At 44.2% G+C, this 11,323-nt stretch overlaps 1 non-coding gene across 1 annotated transcript; it reads left to right on the forward strand.

Moving 5' to 3' along the window:
- The first annotated feature begins 1,186 nt into the window (after positions 1–1,186).
- On the forward strand, positions 1,187–1,301 carry LOC136752077 (U5 spliceosomal RNA). Its single transcript, XR_010817246.1, has one exon. It is a non-coding gene; the product is annotated as a U5 spliceosomal RNA (small nuclear RNA).
- The last annotated feature ends 10,022 nt before the right edge of the window (positions 1,302–11,323 follow it).

The raw sequence follows: 11,323 nt of genomic DNA on the forward strand, positions 1-11,323 counted from the left end.
TCCAGCACCGGCACCATGTCGGTGGAAAAGCGCTAAGTGAGCTCACACTGAACTCAGTGCAATGTCTGCTCTGGAGAGCTCACAGTGTGACCTAGTCGTGAGTTCACGTCTTTACTGGGTAGTCCTTGAAAACTTAATCGACTCAATTCTTGGGCTTAATTGGTCAAAATTACCATTGGTTGAAGGTACTCAGGGACTGATGTGTAGAGAGACTTATTAAACCTGCAGGATTGTGGTTTTCCCAGAACAGAATTAACAAGCTCACCACAAAGGAACATGGTAGGTGCTATTGCATCATGGATTACACAAAAACATTGAAATCCAAGTTTGCAGTGGTCCTTGGGCCATTGCGTGGTGATCCAGATCACTTCAGCACGAATTTTGCAGTGGTCTGGACTACAACTCCAGGGACTACTGTGCAGTGGTCCAGACCTCAGAAACTGTGTGCATATGAACAGTGAAGTAGGCATCATAACTGTAGCCAATACTTTGTGGTTAAAATACTTAATTTAATCCCTGTATTGTACGGAATAATAATAACAACTGTAAAACATAAGAGAAGGGCCTGATAATAAATACAATACACAATAGACTAGAACCCTTAGAATGTAATAATATGAACATTTTCATGATTAGTATGATTGAAGTTTGGATGATATATTAATGCAATTTAATAATATATTTTACAGAAAATGGGTTTTAGGAATTGTGTCAAAATACTAAAAGAATTGTCTTAGGGACCACTGCTCCTTTTTCCAGACCAATGTATAGCCGACTTTTCTTTTAAATTATGTTTAAAACAAAATTGAGGAAGCAGTGGTTTGTTCTGAATCAAACATATTGACCCCCTCACTCAATCTGTAAGTCCTGCAGCAAACATTGGAATATGCATAGATATTTGCACAGACTGGTATAAATGTCCCTAATAAATAACCAAATGCCATTTTTGTTGTTTCAAACATGCCCAATATCTTACCAGTATGTCCTTTTAGTATGTCACTGTCTCTCAAATTAGTGCATTTGTATTGTCAAAGCAATTGGACATGCAAACATACATACATACATATGGAAAATAATCAATAAAATTATCAATCACAATAAGATGTAATGAAGTACAGAAAAACAAAATGTAATAAAATGTGATCTTTAATACACACAAATATGTATGGCTGGTCGGAAGCGTCTTGGACTCGGGTTCCTCTTCTTTACTTATAACGCTTTTGCCTTTTGTTTAAGCTTTCCATGGAGGGGAACGTGGATGAGTTTGTACCATTCTTGGAAGGCTCTGCCTTGTTGGAGCGGAGCTGTGATCCAGGTGAACAGCAGATCGGGCATAGGTGGGCATGTGGGCGGAGGAGGAGGAAGGCCGGTCAAGTAAATAAGCTTGCTAAGTTACGCAGCAGCAGCAAACAGCCCCCCCATCCAGCCAGCCAGGCAGTCTGGCTGGCAGTGACTGAGTGGTTGAAGGATGGCAAGCAACGGAATGCACGTGCTCTGTGATGTCATAGCAGTCAGCTCAGAGAGAGGTTCATGATGTCATCGCTGAGCTGGCTGGCTCTGTGTGTCTTGCTGGCTGTGTGTGTGTGTGAGAGATAGAGTGTGTGTGTGTGTGTGTGTGAGTGGGTGGGTGGGTGGCTGTGTTAGTGTCTGTCTGTCTGTCTGTCTTTCTGTCTCTCTCTGTCTCTCTCTGCCTCTCGCTCTGTAGATGCATCATGGGGAACATATGTAATAATCTCTCTTTTTGTTATCCAAAAATGTGAATGAACGTATTTCACGTGGGTTTTGCATTGGTTGGAAACGTTTTAAGATTATTTATGAAGTGTAAATTGGATTTGTCTCAATTCTCCGTAGTTTTCAATGTATGTGCCATTCAGTAGCGTCCATGTTACAGATGTGTCCTATGCAGTGGTAGGGTCAATAAAATGTCAGTAAAATTTTATTTTAGCAATTATGGAGGAAGAAATGGAAATAGAGGGTCCTCACTAATTATCTAATTTACCAACAACGTTTAAAATTAGGTCTTGCGAAGCTGCTGAAAATGCTGTATAATTGTATGTGTGTTCAAACACCAGCTGCTATAGACTGATAGCTTTTGAAGACTCTGTATAGGAAGTTGAAGAATGTGTTTTGTGATAATTATATAATGTTTTATATTAATACTAGCATTAGAAGTAGTTTTGTATACAGGCTGAGCAGATTAGATTTAGCAGGACAAGTAAAGGGTCATCAAGGTCGGTTTGTTAGAAACTCCTGTCAGTAATGAAAGATTACACAGTGCCGAAATAGCCTACAGATGTCTGCTGTTAATTTGTTTATGACTTAACCGTTTCTCCAAATAGGCAGGAATTGTTTCTGTTAATGGGCGATTGACACTAGGTAAATGACGACCGTGGGATCGCATCTTTCTAGTGCACATCAAAGACGGACATCTACTTTGGATCCATCACCTCTTCACGGGAGGACAGATCGTAAAACGGACCCAGACCTGTATCTTCTGATTGGATGAACGTCCATAAGATGTTATGTCATTTTTCCTATAAAGTTATACTCATGTTTGTAAACATTAAGTCTCACTGAAGGAGTTATTCCTGACGTGGGGCTTCCGAGCGGCTCGATTAAAGTTCTGTTTGCTTTATCTCCACGACTTCTCCACTTATTTCAGACACGGTTCTACAACTTGGCGTCACGAACGAGGATCTGAACTTGCCTCCACTCCTGGGACCAAAGCATGGGTGAGTACCTTTAAAATGATCACCCTGTATATTTAGATTTGATCTCGGGATTGTGTGAGGCTCTCAGATTGTAATTTAAAGAGAACCTGTGGAGAGGTAGAGGTAAAACAAATAGAAAGGTTGACTGTACAGCGGAGGATCACAGTAGGGTGAACTCCAGGTAAGACAGATCTGTGGGGAGAGATGCCAAGGGAACCGAAAGGTACGACGAGGCCTGCTGAGCCCCAGGTTAAGCAAGGAAATCCTTGTACACCAGGGCCAGAGTTAGTGGTAGTCAATAACCAGATGGAACCAGAGGTACATAAAGTCCAACGTTATAGCCCCATCGTTGGCAAAGATAGGGTTGGCATAATGGCGTTAAATAAGTGTCTGAATGTGAATTCCTACAAGTTTTAATTGTTAAACTTAAAATGGTAAAGGCAAGATAAAAAAACGACAGTTTTCATAATTCTTTGTCTGAATAATAAGAATTTAGAGAAGAAATTGATCATAATAGATCAAGAAAACACCAAAGTAGTGTATTTCAAAGATTATTTTACATCTGATTTTTAATAATAACAATATAATGAATTAATAAATGCTAAGGGCTGTTTGAGACACTGCAGGGTCAACAAAACACGACACTAATCTAATATCTGAATTATCTTTGGATGTCAATCTGTATGTGCTTTGTGTGTTTATGTATATATATAGTCTGAAGGTTATGTAAGGTAAATGTCTGTTTTGTATGCTTTGTATTTTTAATATTGTGCATAGTACAGAATAAGACTGAGAAGGGAAGTAACCAATAATTTCAGAATTAAATTTACAATTACGCAGTTATTGATGTTTTAACAACAGATTAATGAGGATTTAGACATTTAACTGTATACAGAGTGCACAAAGCATCAGAAATAAGAAATGAATAATGCATTCTTTTATAAGAATAATGTTAAAGTAATACAAAACATACACTAAATACATAGATTAATAATACTAATAAAGTAAATAAATAGTAATGGTGTTCTCTAAGCCTCAGAAGAACAATAATTTGTTTGTTAAAAATCATATTATGGACAAATTCTGTAAAGTCAAATAAAAGGAAAACTCAAGGCTGGAATCCACAGGAGCAGCACTCTGGTGCAGCCCTGAGTGACAGCCTGATGTAAAACCCATAGCAGGAGAATGTAAACAGTATAGTGACATATTATAGTCTTATTTTAGAAAATATTTGGTTATTGGAGCATAGCATAAAATACCTGAAATAAAAGTTAAAATTAGACCTTGGATTTAAGATGAGTGAATTAGTCAAAAGGTAAGAATTTTAAGGATACTATAGAATTATAAATTATGAGCATTGAATAAGTGAGCTAAAATTAGTATTGCATAATTTTGAAGGAAAAAATAAAACTTAACAATACTATTAGAATGAGTTTTACCAACCAGAAATAAAAAAATAAATGTTGAAAATTGAATTAGAGCTATTTTTTGTAATGGGAATCTGAGGAAACAGTGACATTTGGTGAAGATATAAATACATAGATAACCAGATACTCCAGGAAGTTAAAGGTGTGCTCATTTGGTAGCTGTGAGTTCCACAATGAAGAGTTTTTGAAATCCCCAGATATAAGATCCCTAAATACAAGGTGTAGGTAAGAAATGAACTATTGATCAGTTCAATCTGGCTTTGGGAACAGTTCTTCTGAACATGTACCGGTGTAGATTGGACTTCAATAGGAGGAAGTGACACAATAAAGACATATATGAGCCGTGCAGGCGGACAGTCTTAGTGCCCACGCAGGCTCTTCATTGGGGAAATCATTGACTGAACACATTTTTTTGAAAATTTGTTTTCCTGAGGTATCTGGGAATCATTATTGAAATCAATTAAAATGCTTATTTTCTAAAAATATATTTTATTAGGAAAATATCTTAATCTGTTAACTCAAATAATGGAGCGAAATATGTGTATAAATACTAATAATACATGTCAATAAATTTAACTTGTATTGTCTAGGAAAGGAGAAAGAACAGCTGTTAGGATACAGAGTGATGTTTTCAGAGGGGGCGTTGGGGCAGTGAAAGTGTCTGTGAGGTCAGCTCCCCACTGAGAGAGATAAGAGAGCTGCCTTGTAACTAAATACAGATGTACTACTACTAACCAAGCAACAACAGCTAAAACCGGGGTTATACAGCAGTGGCTCCTCTAACAGCCAATATAGACTGCTGCCCCCCAGCTCCCTACCCAGGGAGAAGCGCTGCCACACCTCTAAAACAGTACTATAAAAAACAGGCAGGGAAGGAAGTATATGGGGAGGTGTCTTAAGTAAAAACATGTGTCTGTCATAACAAGTGTCCAGGGCGGGAGACACTGGGGATCTGGAGGGTACAGGAGCCTCTGAGCTGCCTGCAGCCGAAAGGCACTCAGCCTGCTTAACAGATCAACCAACCCCTGTCCCCCCTCCTGGAGCGGCAGGTACAGCACTGCTTTGCGCACCCAGTGCAGCCCGTCCCAGAAGAAATCCAGGAGCAGGGTCTGTATCTCGGACACCAGGGCCGGTGGGGGGTCCAGACAGTCATAAGTGTGCCAGAGCATGGAGGCCACCAAGATATTAATAACAATTGCTCACCCCCTAATGGAGAGCTGGGGCAGCAGCCAGCGCCATGCCCTCAACCGGCCCTGTACCCTCTCCAGCAGGCCAGCCCAGTTCTCCTGCGTCTCCCCCAAAGTCACACCCAGCACCCGAGGGCTTGAGAGAGACCACTGCAGCCCCGCAGGGAGGGCAGGGGGTGCAAAAACCTCCCACACCCCAACCAGATAAGCGGTGCTCTTGCCCCAGTTGACCCTGGCTGAGGATGCCCTGCTGAACTCCTCCAGACACTCCCACAATGACCTGGACGTCTCGCTGGCCAGACTGTGTGTCTCAGCAGCATAAGCCGACACCCTGACCGCCTGCTCTGGGTGACAAGGGATGGACAGCCCGGCTAGCAACTGCCTCAGCCTGTGCAGCAGGGGCTCGATAGAAAGGGAGTATAGCATCCCTGACAGACTGCAGCCCTGTCTGATGTCTCGATGGATTTGGATATGCTCACTCAGGCCACCATTGATCTTCAGCACACTAAACACACGACAGTACAGCAGCTGAATAAATTCTACGAACCGCGGGCCGACACCAACTGCTCTCAGCACCTGAAACAGGCACTGCGGCCGGCATGATGTCTCTGAGCCGCTTAGCCAGAGCCTTAGACAGGATCTTATAGTTCTGACACAGCAGCGCCACTGGCCTCATGTTCACAATGGAGGACAGATTCCCCTTCTTGGGCAGCAGGGTCAGAATAGCTCTACGACAGCTAATGGGCAGCAGCCCAGCTCACAGGCCCTCCTGCAGCACTGAGAGCAGGTCCGGGCCCAGCTCAGTCCAAAACTCTGAGAAAAACTCCACAGTGAGCCCATCCAGCCCCGGTACCCAGCCCTTATTGAGCTCTTGCATTGCGCAGGTCAGCTCTGCCAGAGTTAGTAGGGCCTCCAGCACCTTGACCCCATCCTGTGGGAACTTAGGCAGACCCTGCAGAAACTGCTGCTGTTGCTCCAGGCTGCCCGGCTCTGCGGAGTACAGCTCCCTATAGAACTGGGCGGCATGACTATGCATCTCTTGCCCATCCTGCAGCACACGGCCCTCAGCCGTCCTCTGGCAGAGCATCACCCTGCTCTGCTGCCGCCTGCATTCTATCCCAAAGAAGAACTTGATGGGCGCATCCATCTGTGTCAGGCTCTGGAACTGCGAGCGCACCATTGCTCCTCGAGCCCGCGTCCTTAGCGGCTCTGACAATGCCTGCTGCATAGCTTTGAGGTCCTCTAATGCCCCTGAATCTCCAGAGTCCAAGGCTCGGTGGAGCACCTGAATCTCTCCTTCTAACTCCTTCATAGATTCATTCAAGCTGTCAGTCCTATGCTCAGTGTACTTCTGGCAGAAGAGCCTGGTCTGAACCTTGCCAATGTCCCACCACTGTCTCAGGGAGGCAAACCTAGGGCGCTCTGATCTCCATCTCTGCCAAAAGAAAAGAAAAGAATTACAAAAAATCCTGTCCTGCAGCAAGCTATTATTGAAAAGCCAGTAGGCACTGCGCAGCCGGACAGGAGGCAGGGTGACACTCACAGTGATGAGACAGTGGTCAGTGGTCAGGTGGGGGTGATATGGCAGCCACCGATCAGATTGACATGATGTCTAAAGGTATAAAATCTACCAGCCTGGCTAGCGACATAATGCTAGAACCTGGCCTCACCCAGGTGTACTGTTTCACCTTTGGGTTGGCATTCCTCCTGACATCGACCAGATTGTGCAACTGTGTATTACCTTCCAGCTGTTTTGCCGACTGTGGACTGGGCTCCAAATGATTGCTATCTAATCTATAGTCCACAGTACAGTTCCAATCACCCCCCCAAAACCAGGATCTCCTCAGCCCCATAGTCTGCTAGCGCTTTGCTGAGCACCGAAAACACTGACAGTCTGTCTCTCACAGCATTGGGGGCATAGATATTAATAAACACAAAGGTCCTTCCCCCGCTCTCAGCCTTTACCATCAACAATCTTCCACCAACAAACTCTGTTTTCTTAAAATAATCCATTTTAAAAGTGTGTGAAAATAAAATCACCACTCCCCCACTCACACTAGACCCTTGGCTAAACACACTCTCTCCTTTCCACACCCACTGCCACTCACACTCATTCACACTGTCTGCGTGCGTCTCTTGTACAAATAAAAATTGAGACATAAAAAAACATACTATTAACCATTATCATTAGATTGCAAAGCAGTCCTGACAACACTCTTTTACATGTAGCACTCCGGCTCACTAAACTCCGCGAGTTCCACATCCTGCAGGATCACTTGTGCAGATGCCAGGAACTGCTTTGCATTAGGGAAGAAGTTTTCTAAAACTATGTTCCTCTTCCCCTTGGTCTCTCTTAAAAAATCCTTAATGCTTTTAGCACTGTATCCCGCAGTGTCAGTGGAGACGGGCTCACCCTGGGAGTCAGCGATGTCCCCCTCAGCAGCGCTGTCCGAGTCTGCGCTCTCTACAGCCGCAGCACTGCACTCAGACTCCCGGCGCCGCAGGCGGTCGGCCACTTTGGATTGAGACGGCAGGTTCCCCCAGACAGACTCCCCTGACTGCGAGTCCCGCCACACCACAGCCCCCACACCGCCTCCGGGATCCTCCTCACCAGCCGTCCTCGCAATATTCGCCTTTTTAGACAACTGTATCAACGGCCTCAGAAGACGGGGCAGACTGCTTCTGCTGTCTTTTCCTGTGCACTTTAAACCCATCATCACTGGCTAAGTGTTCAGTCTTGGTGGCGGCCGCATCAGCAGCAACAGCAGCTCCCTCCTCGGCTAACTGAGCCCGTGGCTGCTCTGCATTCTCACTGCTAGCAGCTTCCCCATTAGGCTCCCCTACTCTGTCCCCACCGAGGCCAGTAGCGTTTGCCACCGCCTCCCCCTCACCGCTCCCCCGGCCGGCAGAGCCGACACCAGACGGCCCTGCCTGCTCCTCACCTTCCTCTCGCCCGGCCGCCGGAGCCTCTCCCTGAGGGCAAGAGCGACTGATGTGCCCCTGTGCCCCGCACCTCAAACACCTCATGGTATCAGTTGACACGAACACCACCTACACTAACCCCTCGATCTTAAACTTCAGAGACAGGCTTAACTCATCGGCGCCGTCCGCCAGCACCATGAAACCCTGTCTGCGGTAAGAGAGGACGTGTTTCAGCTCCGGGGCGCTGCAGCCCAGCAGCACCCTCCTAATGGCGCAGGTGAGCCGGCCATAGCGACTCAGATCCCCCGCCAGCAGATCGTTGCTCAGGAAGGGAGGCACATTGGAAGTAACCACCTTTACAGCCGGGGTGGCCAGAGGGAGCGTGGGCAGGAAGGTCCCCTTCACTGTGACCCCGTCCTCCATCACATCCTTCACCAGCGCCTCAGAATTCAGGAAAACCACAATGCCCTTATTCATTCGAGCCGCAGAGACGATGTTCTGGAAGCCGACCTTCCTTCCGATCTCCATCGCACAGTCCTCTACCGACACCTACTCCTGGGACACGAGTATAAACCCGTGCTTTCGGGTCAGCGTTTCGGAATTAAATGAAGGGAGGGGTCTCCCCGCCCGCAACGCCATGCTGATCTAAATCGAAAAACAACCCCCTAAACCCAAATCGTTTAAAACCAACAAACGATTAAAAGTATCTATAAAAAAACAAGAAAAGGAAAGAAAAAGAGTAGTAAAAACACAGACACACACTCTCTCCAAACAAACCTCCCACCACCACTGACTTCCCCTATGAACTCCCAGCATGCAGAGAGAGAGAGAGAGAGAGAGAGAGAGAGAGAGAGTGTGTGTGTGTGGGTGGGTGGGTGGCTGTGTTAGTGCCTGTCTGTCTGTCTTCTGTGTCTGTCTGTCTCTGTCTCTCTCTCTGTCTCTCTCTCTCTCAATTCAGTGCATTTGTATTGTCAAAGCAATTGGACATTCAAACATACATTTATACATACATACATACATACATACATACATACATACATACATACATACAAACATATATATGGAAAAGAAACATTACAATTATAAATCACAATAAGATGTAATAAAGTACAGGAAAACAAAATGTAATAAAATGTGATCTTTAATACACACAAATATGTATAGCTGGTCGGTAGCGTCTTGGACTCGGGTTCCTCTTCATGGAGGGGAACGTGGATGAGTTTGTACCATTCTTGGGAGGCTCTGCCTTGTTGGGGCGGAGCTGTGATCCAGGTGAACAGCAGATCGGGCATACGTGGGCATGTGGGTAGAGGAGGAGGACGGCCGGTCAAGCAAATAAGCTTGCTAAGGTACGCAGCAGCAGCAAACAGCCCCCCCATCCAGCCAGCCAGGCAGTCTGGCTGGCAGTGACTGAGTGGTTGATAGATGGTAAGCAACGGAATGCACGTGCTCTGTGATGTCATAGCAGTCAGCTCAGAGAGAGGTTCGTGATGTCATCGCTGAGCTGGCTGGCTCTGTGTCTTGCTGGCTGTGTGTGTGTGTGAGAGAGAGAGAGATAGAGTGTGTGTGTGTGTGTGTGAGTGGGTGGGTGGGTGGCTGTGTTAGTGTCTGTCTGTCTGACTGTCTTTCTGTCTCTCTCTGTAGTTTTCAATGTATGTGCCATTCAGTAGCGTTCATGTAACAGATGTGTCCTATGCAGTGGCAGGGTCAATAAAATGTCAGTAAAACTTTATTTTAGCAATTATGGAGGAAGAAATGGAAATAGAGGGTCCTCACTAAATATCTAATTGACCAACTGTTTAAAATTAGGTCTTGCGAAGCTGCAGAAAATGCTGTATAATTGTATGTGTGTTCATACACCAGCTGATAAAGTCTGATAGCTTTTGAAGACTCTGTATAGGCTTTGGGATCAGTTCTTCTGAACATGTACCGGTGTAGATTGGACTTCAATAGGAGGAAGTGACACAATAAAGACATATATGAGCCGTGCAGGCGGACAGTCTTAGTGCCCACGCAGGCTCTTCATTGGGGAAATCATTGACTGAACACATTTTTTTTGAAAATGTGTTTTCCTGAGGTATCTGGGAATCATTATTGAAATCTATTAAAATGCTTATTTTCTAAAAATATATTTTTTTAGGAAAATATCTTTACTTATTAACTCAAATAATGGAGCGAAATATGTGTATAAATAGTAATAATACATGTCAATAAATATAACTTGAATTGTGTAGTAAAAAATTAGGAAAAGGAGAAAGAACAGCTGTTAGGATACAGAGTGATGTTTTCAGAGGGTCTGAGCGATGTTGATGAAGGTTTGAGGACGTTGACAAGGGGTTCAAGAGTCGATGAGGCTTGGGAAGCTGTAAAAAGGGAGTTTGGTATGTGTGAAAGAAATGTGCTGCCACTTTCAGCACAAGAGTTTTGATGGCGATTGAATGGAATATGAGGGAAAATAAGGAAGTTACTTAAGGTATAACTTAATTTTAAATAAATAAATAATTGAATGAGATATAGTTTAAAATCTAAAGTCATGAAAGTGTATGGAAATAGTGCTTTCCCAAACAGAAATACCCTATTAATCAGGAAGGGATTCACCCCCCAAACAAAACAAAAAAAACAAAAAAAAGGGGGGTAGGGTTGGGGCAGTGAAAGTGTCTGTGAGGTCAACTATGATCATTTACCTAACAACTATTAACTTTGTTGTTGAAAGAGCTGCTGTAATAATTATTAAAATAGTCTTAGATATATAAGTCAGATAAAAGCAAAGAGATAAGCGCATTGTTTTGAAAGTTTGACAGCTCCACACAAGAAAGAGTATTTACACTAGGTAGTAAAGTTGATTCAGTAACACAGGAGATATGATGCTGCTGACGACAACTGAGTGCTGTACTGAAATAATCTGTGAAAATTTGGGATCAAGATTATTATTATGAATTGTCCCTTTACTGGAAACCTCATAGATTGTGTGAATGTCAACTACTGTCCATGTGATAGAGATGCCTTTTATAAGGAGGATCTCTGATGTTGTGCGAACCACACATTGTGTCTTCAGATGACCGATCTATTACACATG

Source organism: Amia ocellicauda, chromosome 6 (assembly GCF_036373705.1).
Source record: "Amia ocellicauda isolate fAmiCal2 chromosome 6, fAmiCal2.hap1, whole genome shotgun sequence".
Classification (NCBI taxonomy): domain Eukaryota; kingdom Metazoa; phylum Chordata; class Actinopteri; order Amiiformes; family Amiidae; genus Amia; species Amia ocellicauda.